This window comes from Rhagoletis zephyria, unplaced genomic scaffold, assembly GCF_001687245.7.
Source record: "Rhagoletis zephyria isolate East Lansing unplaced genomic scaffold, Rhagoletis_zephyria_1.1 Rzeph_scaffold_00387, whole genome shotgun sequence".
NCBI lineage: Eukaryota > Metazoa > Arthropoda > Insecta > Diptera > Tephritidae > Rhagoletis > Rhagoletis zephyria.
The window spans coordinates 231,616-240,872 of NW_016157471.1; the positions used below are offsets into that span (position 1 = coordinate 231,616).

At 35.7% G+C, this 9,257-nt stretch overlaps 1 long non-coding RNA gene across 1 annotated transcript in view; it reads left to right on the forward strand.

Annotated features, from left to right (window-relative positions):
- Positions 1 to 4,058, forward strand: part of LOC108359417 (uncharacterized) — a 17,377-nt gene extending 13,319 nt beyond the window's left edge. The window contains exon 4 of the long non-coding RNA XR_001846917.1: positions 4,049 to 4,058. This is a non-coding gene — a long non-coding RNA (uncharacterized LOC108359417). The remainder of the gene's footprint in view (positions 1 to 4,048) is intronic.
- Positions 4,059 to 9,257: the final 5,199 nt, after the last annotated feature.

Sequence of the window (9,257 nt, forward strand, 5' to 3'; positions counted from 1 at the left end):
TCATTCCAGCACGTTTGATATATCAGATCCGCTTTTCAGCATTAAGAAAGCGATACTCTCCTCTCTCAATAAGTGAATTATTGACATAAATACATAAAATCAGCTGATGAATTTAGTTCTGTAGCTGTAGCTGTAGCAAACTCCTGCCTATCGTGGCTCGGCACCAAAAAAATTTAAAATATTGGTTCCGTACGTCATGCGGACTGCGCCCCTCGTGCGGATGGGCGGGAATGGAGGGTAAAAACCGTTGGGATATTATTATTATAAAGATAGTATTTCTATCGATACAGATTATACCTAAAAAATCTCCTCTAAATCCGTTCAGTAGTTTTTGAGATAAGCGCGTTCAAAGAATCTCGAATTTCTTTTACACTATGTATAGAAGATAGCAGTTTTTAAATAGGTGGCAACCCTACTAAAAAAAATTAAAGGTTTTTTAAATGCGAAGGACAAGCCCTTTCATTTGATATCTCATTTGGTAATCCAACGAACGGAGAAAATCTTTTTACCTTTTATTAGGTGGCAACCGTACTCAGAAAAATAATCCATTATTACACATCTAGAAGCCAAGTCTTAACGTTTGACTGCGAAGGTACAGAACAGATGCCTATTGTGATTGTATATAGTAATTTTATCAACAAGTGGCAACCCTATTCCAAAAACTATATCATTTTTACTTTTCTAGAGGCCTATCGCTTTCATTTGACACCTCAACTCTTGTAATCCAGCGAACGGTGCGGATCTTATAGTTTTTTAGACATTAAAATAAATGAAAAAGGTCACTCTACTATCGATACGAAGTATGTTGAAGAAAATCTCGTCAAAATCCGTTCAGTAGTTTTCGAGATTACCGCGTACAAAGAGTCTCGACTTTCCTTTATGCTATGTATAGATAGATACCAAAGAAAGTGATAAATTGCTGTTATCGAAAACTCACAAAAGGAAATAATTCCTCAAAATAGTTGTTCCAGCGACTTTTAGACTAAAACCTTTCGAACTGTCAAATAGCAAAATTACACTCTCAAGTGAGAGTAATAAAACAATTACGACGGTGATTTTCATAATCGAAATAAATAACAAAGATGTAAAGTTTAAAAAAATAGTATTCAAAAGAATAAAACAAAATACAATGAGTAAATTAATTTCTGCTTACAATATTGTTTGCGATGTTTAAAATTGGTATTTGTAGAACAAATAATGTAAATTTCACATCGCGACTGATTTTTTTTTAATATACACATCTAATTTTAGTATTTATTTGAAAAAAATAAAACTTAATGAAATTCAAAAAAATTTGTCTGCAGCGCCATCTAGTGCAGAGCTAATAAAAAACAAACTTCAAAAATGAATTCAAGAACTTGACCAAATTAAACAATAAATTGTGTGCAAGGATTCAATCAAGGATATCTTCCTCATTTGAGCTAAACTCGAAAAAGCCATTGCCGTGTTATTATTGACAACTAAAACTGTCACTTGCATTTGGTTTTACCCAATATCAAGGCATATTGAACAGGTAGTATCAATAGTATCAAAATTATTTGGTCTCGAAAATGTCTAATATTTTTAATTTCTTCTCACAAAAATGCAAAATAGTTAACATCTATTTGAATGTGAAACCTTTTCCCATACAAAACAAGCGATTGAATAGCAACTTTGGAATGCTCGCCCAACTCAGCAGCCCAACCGCTGATTACTGGGCCTTGCAAAGGATGGCTTAATGCTTCGAGAAGCAGACAAATTTACTAAGAAAGAAAGTTGCAACAATTTTTATTTTTTTCCAATTTCAACTTTTTATTTATTATTTTTCTTTTCTTTTGAATTTCACATGGCACGCTTTGATTTAGATACCAGAAGCAACTACAAAATATATGCAAATGTGGTTTTTGCTCTAATGCTACTACCTGTTTGATATGTCTTGCTCAATACCGATTTGAGCTGTCGCACAGTGTAATTGAAAATAAAAGGGTATTTATTTAAAATGCCCTGCTTTTTTTATACTTAAAATCCACATTAAAAAACTCAATGCTATGAAGACGTACTCCTTAATACAACTTACTGTAGTTAGTTCCACAATGGTAGAATGAATAACCAAACGATAGAACAGAAGTCGCCATCCTTCTTGCATATTTAGTATTAAATCTATCCTTTAAATTGAGTTGGGAAGAAAGCATAAAAACAAGGTAAATAAATACTTGAAAGCATATTAAGCTGGGGAAGTTTGCTCATCTTCAGGAGCCCACTGAAGGTGAATGCTTGGGTCACACTTCGGAAATGAATCCAACATACGAATATATATACTTTGCTCACCTACGGTGGGGCATTTAGATGAACTTTACTGAAGAACACCTATCAAAACAAAGGATTTGCGCTTGCTGAACGCTAACACTATGTTGCCCAATCTAACTCATCTTGAACTGTGTACATGTTACATTTTTATTAATAGTATGTAAAATCAAAACTGTTCTTCAGAACGGAGTTGGAAAATCAGCAAAACTCGCATTTTTACCACATTTATATCAACTGGCTTTCTTGTTCATCCGCATTTCAGTACAAAGTTTGCAAGCTATTTTTAAGCAACTATCTGATGAGCTAGAGATTTAACCCTTAATTAGGCGCACAGGGTCAAGCCCATTTCAAGTTGAAAAAAATGTCTTGGAGTGCTTGCAGCATGCTAGCGCTCTCTCTAGCTTCCTAACTCCCCGCATACGTAAATTTGTCACTGCCAATACATCGGCCTGTACACATGTGTCCTGACACCATGCGAGCACTCACGTAACATTTTTTGGCGGAGGTAATTTTTTATTTTTGTATCTAAGTTTGAAGTCAAAGTTATGCTTTTCTTTCTTAAAGTTAACTATGCTAAGGAGCTTTAATATTTATGACATTACACATTTCGTTTTATTTATTTATTCATGGATAGAACGTTGTCGCGTACACATGTATCGCTACTCTCTTTAGTGCTGACCTCATGCGACCACTAACGTAACATTTGGATTATTGTCCGCACCAGTGGTTAGACAGACTTGGGGGCAATTCAACAATATTAGAGTGGACTTTATCTATTTCAATATCACTGAAAAATGTATTCTTGTATCGTGGGTCCAGAAATGTGGAGATAATTAACAAGGATTCATTCTCAAGAAATAAATAAGATTCTCAAAATTAACAAGTAAGAGCAGCGCTGTCTTCGGCTATGCCGAAGGCTTCATACCTTTCATGAACATCTGCAAATTTTACTTTGACAGATTACTGCTTTTGAATACATCTGCATACATCGATAGAGGAGTTACATACTTATATAAAAAATCGCATCTAAACAATCAGAGGTATGGAAGATATACTTTATATGACACCAATCTAAGTGATTTTCACCGCTATGTGATCGGTATGTAAACCGGTAACACAATTTATTGGGTTTAGTTTCGTACATAAAGGAGATATATGGCAAAAACTGGTATCTTAACAATCAGTGCTATAGGAGATAAAGCTTATACAGCATAGATTTTGACGATTTTCTCAGTAGACTTTGTATTATTATTTATAAAATATCTTACGAAATTTATCGGTTTTAGCTGTTCAAATAAAGGAGTTTTACAGTAAAATCCCATATCTGAACAATCAGATGTATGGAAGATATATGTTGTAGTCATCCGATCCTTGTTATTTTCACTGTAAGTATTCTGTTAATAATGAGTGAAAATGGTGCGAAATTTCATGTTCCTAGCTGCATAAATGGAGGAGTTATGATAAAAGACCTCATATCTGAACAATCAGTTGTATGGGGGCTGCAGGTTATAGTGACCCGATCTTTGTTATTTTCACTGTAAGTCTTCTGTTGATAATGAGTGAAAACAGCGCGAAATTTCATGGTCCTAGCTACATAAATGGATGAGTTATAACGAAAAATTTCATATCTGAACAATCAGTTGTATGGGAGCTATATGTTATAGTGGTCCGATTCTTCCGGTTCCGACAAATGATTAATACATTATAAAAATACACCCACCTACCAAATTTGATCCGGATATCTCGAAAACTGAGAGACTAGATTGCATACAAACAGACAGACAGACGGACAGACGGACAGACGGACAGACGGACATGGCTAAATCAACTCAGCTCGACGTTCTGATCATATAAGTATACATTTTCATGGGTCTATCTCTTTTTGTTCTGGTACTTACAAACATCGGACCAAAGTTATAATACCATTTCATGCTCATGAAAGGCATAAAAATTAGGTACACTTATGGGAGTTTGCAGAATTACCACCGCAAGCGTAGCAGCGCAAAGCAGCCGGGCGCCTAATTGGATCTACATATTTCTATTTTCTACGACAGGCAGCAGCGTACAAGGGTTGTTTTGCCTTTATAATACTAAGCTTTAAATTGGAACAACCTATATAACATATGTATATGCTTTACGCTGCTATTGTATGCTTAGTGGTCGCTAACTGGGCGCTCTGCCCATGTACACATTCGCATTCGCAAAACATTAGTATCATGGGTTGACACTCCGCCTCAAGCAAGTGCTTGTTCGGGTGCTCGCGTTGGTAATACCCTACTGGGAACTTTTGGACTTCGCTATGCAAATGATGTTCAGGCAACATCAGAAGGCATCCTGTCGCTGTCCGAAGTGCTGCGTTTTGAAAAGTCTGGAGTTTTATCCACTGCGTCCAACTAGTCCATGGCGGACAAATGGGTGCAGCATAATTCAGAAGCAATTGCCTTGTATTTATGTTGCCAACAACGTCTCTTTCTCTTTGATCCGGGTGCCGCCGGCGTGCGACTTGAGGACCTGGTTGTGGCTTTGTACTTTGTTGACAAATGCGGTGGTGTGCGTTACTAGCGCCGGGCTCAATTTTTTAGCAGTTTGTGCAGCCTTCTGATTAATTAACGTGTGGCCTTTTCCGTCGAAGGATGCAGTGTCTATTTCTTCGGATCCAAGGAGGAGTGACCATCGGATGAAATTTCCACTCTTTCATCACGCCTCCTTGGGTGGACAGCAAACTCACGGTTGACCCGCGCAAGTTATCGACGGTACTGCACAGTGTAGTGTTGAGTGAAGGCTAGGCTAGGTAAGTTGCTGTCCAACTTCGTTGCTTGGATTGCAGCTATCAGCATGCCATGTCGACCCATGAGGACGGAAGATCGGATCTGAAGTCCGCTGCATTTGAGTTGTAGAAGTTGTGATGCGGGTCCTGTAGTGCTTGCCGCTGTGAATATTGCTGCCCAGTGGTAGAATGCGGACATAGAGCTCTGCTACAGGGTGCGCAGTAGTTATTTGTACACTCACGGGTGATGCTGGTTGTAAGTCATGTAAGCTCCGTGGATCCGAGGGGCTTGTTCGCACCCGCGGGTTGCGCCATTTGGAGGTCGTGTATACTTATCTTATCGCAAGGCTTGGGATCCATGAACCCGTTCTTAGGTTGCTCCATCCGTAGGTGTTGCACCTAACCAAAGTGGAGTTCGTTTTGAATTCCTAGCAGAAGGAGGTCTCTGGTCCGGGGGTGGACTCGACTCTTCTTGCTATGTATGCCATTATTTAATATTGCTTGTGATATGCTTTTATCAATTAATACATTTTTTGTTATAAAAAATGTTTTGTCTGCTGCAATTATAATAGATATATGTAATAACGTTTGTACATATGTACAAATCGTTTAATATTACACCATGCGTACATATCTATGTAGCATGTATACAGGGAAGACAATTTAATATTGTTTTAACGTAAACTAAATTCCTAACAATCATACTAATGCGTTTAATTGCCCCGTCGCATTGTCGCAATTACAATAATGCTAAAAGTATACCTTTGGTTATTTTTATCTAACCTGAAAATTGTACCGAAAGCCAAACAACAACACTTTTCAAAAGACTATAAGAAGCAATCCTGTATGCCTGCCTCTTGTTGGTGAGCTTAATAGAGAGTTGTTGTTGCAGCCACAGCCTTTGCATGTTGGTCAATTCTTGTCTTTGCAGCTTTTGGGTTCACTTCAAAGCTGTCAACTTAAGATCCATAAAATATTCAATTGTATTGGTCATAATTTTCCGCATTAATACGCACGCACACGCGCCACCAATGTGTAGGTTGATCTAAATTGCTGAAAGAGGAGACACGAAGGCGCAGCCACGTGGAACGATGCACTCAGTCACTTATTGGATAAAAACGCCAATGCAATTAAGAGCAACGACCACAGAAAACTTCTTAAAGAAGGGGCGACAAGTGAAAATAAAAAGCCTGGGTGACGGAGTTTTTCGACTTAGTATGAGTGTGAAGATGGTGGTGCATATATACATTCGGATGTATGTATGTTTTTTTTTTTTAATTCTTTCTTAACCCTGGAACACTTATCATATTTTTAATACGTAAACACTAATTATTAGTCGAATAGACTGGCATGTATTTAGCATTGATTCTTTTTAAGTTTTAAATCATTAATCGTCAAAAAATATTATATGTATATGTTATTATTTTAATATTTTCTTAGCAAAGTAAAATAATAGTAATGCGGTTATGTTGTGGTTTAAATAATTAAATTCCATTTTCAAAATTATTTATTTTTAAGCAACTACACCACAAAACATAAACTATGTTAGTCGGATGGACTGACGTTAGTGAGCTAGGGTTAATCAATGTTTGTTAGCAGTTGTGATATTTTTGTGCATATTCATTTCCTTTTAATATTCTTACATTTTAATATTGTCTTATAATTTTTCTGCTTGCTGCGTCATTGCCATTTGTGCAATCATATACATAATTAACCAATTGTTCGTGACACAAGCTGCTTCTGGTGAAATATTGAGTAACACTGTTTACATTGAAACTCAGAAGATAATGTAAAAAAAGTATACTGTGTTAATACTGTTACAAATCAAAATCAGTTATCCTATGCAATATATACATATTTAAGCGAGCTGGACCGATTTGAAAATACCTCCAAATATAGAGGTTTTTGTGAATAAAAATAGTTTCTTAAAGATGTTTTTTGAAAAAATTCCCCCACATGACAAAACGGTTGAAGCTTAAAAAATTTACATAAAAATATTTAAAAAAATTTTGAACGAAATCGTAATAATGAGATTTTTGATTCTGTATTTTATCTTTTTTCAAAGATTGGTATAAGAAAAACTTGATTAACTGAACCTAAAATCTTCCGATTTAGACTTGTATCATTGGAAAGGTATTTTATCACCCTTCTTATTTCTTTGCTAATAAGCTCTTTCAAAGGATTAAAGAGAAAAGTAGGATGAACGAACTTCATTCAAAGTCAAACTAAGATGTGTTGGTATTTGAAAAAAAAACAGTTTGGACACGAATGGCGTTTTTTTACACATAAATAAAAATAGTGGGAAAATACCTTTCTACCGAGATCCAATAAGTCTAAATCAGAATAGTTTTGGCCCAGTTATTTAAGTTGTTCGTAAATCAATCTTTGAAAAAAAGTAAAAGAAACAGCGTCAAAAATCTCATTATTACGATTCTGTTGAAAAGATTTTAAAATATTTTTATGCAGATTCTTTACGCCTTATCTGTTTTGTCATCTGAGAGGACTTTTTTTCAAAAAGTTCTTTAAGAAACTATAAAAAATATTTTTTTTACACTATTTTATTTTATAATTTTTAGTTCATTTATAAAAGCGTTGAATATTAAAAAGTGTTATTTTATTTTATGTACAAAATTTTGAAATAGATATTAAAATAATTCTACTTGCAATGAAAGAGAACAGAAGACTTGGCAAGCCAAATGTTGTTTACTTACGTTTTGTTTAAACATACATATGTACATATAGCAGCAGTTAATTTTATTTAAAGAAATGGCGTGTCGTCCATTTCCGCTGTAGCATGGCATATATTTAGGCGCAATATTTAACTTCTTCTAACGGGGCGACATCTGGAGTCTTTTAATTGTATCTCCCTGATATGATGCCTACAACGAGGTTCATATCTAGACTAGGAATAGCTTTGCTACACTACCGCCGCGGGGCGCCGGCAGCTTTGGCAATTATATAGTGGTTTTACGTTCTTTCGCAAATTACGCTCTGTTAGCCATAAATCTTACTATTTTTTGACCGCCTTTGAATCAAGACCCCTGGACCATATGGAGAATTCATTTAAATTTTAAATTGCAGTGTCATCGGGATTGGAACTATGTTGAAAATTTCAAGTCTCCAACTTGTCTGGAAGTCAGTTTACAATTGATTGGAAATTTCCGCGATTTGCGCGGGATGACCAAGTTAAATAAAAGCTTATAAAAAAAATAGGACTGTCCCGTACAATACAGATGGTCACCGTAGCTTGCACATAAGTATGTTAGTGTTAAGCTGGGATCACACGATTTGTATATTTGGCTAAAAATTTGTCAAATTCATAGACAAATCATATGAACGCTAAATTACATTTGTCATTTATCAGAAAAGCCAAATATTTGCCTTCTTGTGGCAAATGAAAAACAACCCTGGTGGCCAAATCGTGTGAACGCAATGCTGCTACATAAGCCAAATAAAAATTACGCAAATGACCAAATATCTGATTTGCCACNCGGAATATTTTCGTGGACGTCTTAAAATATAATAAATTTTCTAATCCCGGCGGAAAAACCGCAACTTTTTTTGGTGATGCAGTCTAATGTACATATCTGTATTCGTATGGAAAAGTAGGTTATGTCGAAAGGCTGGCTTTAGTTTAATGCACATTCCCTTTTTTCTCTAAACGACAAGGATTTTTTAATAAGACTTAATAAGAATATTGACTTGCTAGTATTGGAACTATTTCTTGCACGTTTATTTGCCAAACGTTGTTCAATGGCTCAGCGCCAGTGAGTCATTCGCAATCGCATGCTGCAAATGCCGGATTATACTAAAGCCAGCCTTTCGACATAAGCAACTTTTCCATACGAACACAGATATATATACGAACCCAGACTTACAAAGATTGCCCACATATACAGATCCAGACGTATATTTTTTGGGGTCGTAAATAAATATTTTATGTCTCATCAACATCAGTGGTTCCGCACATTTTTTGGAATTAGATTTTGTACCTTGGACAGCAGTTCTCTGTGTTCCATAAATCTTAAATCGAGCTCTACTAAATACTGATCCAAAAATGGAATGAAAATGGACTGCTGATAATATTTTTCAGCATTTCAGTGTTTGGACTAGCTGAGATTGGCTGGAGTTGGGATGCTTTACCATTGAAAAGATCTTGAGTGTTGAAGTCTAATCTACATACATATTTTTTGCAAAGTTTTGT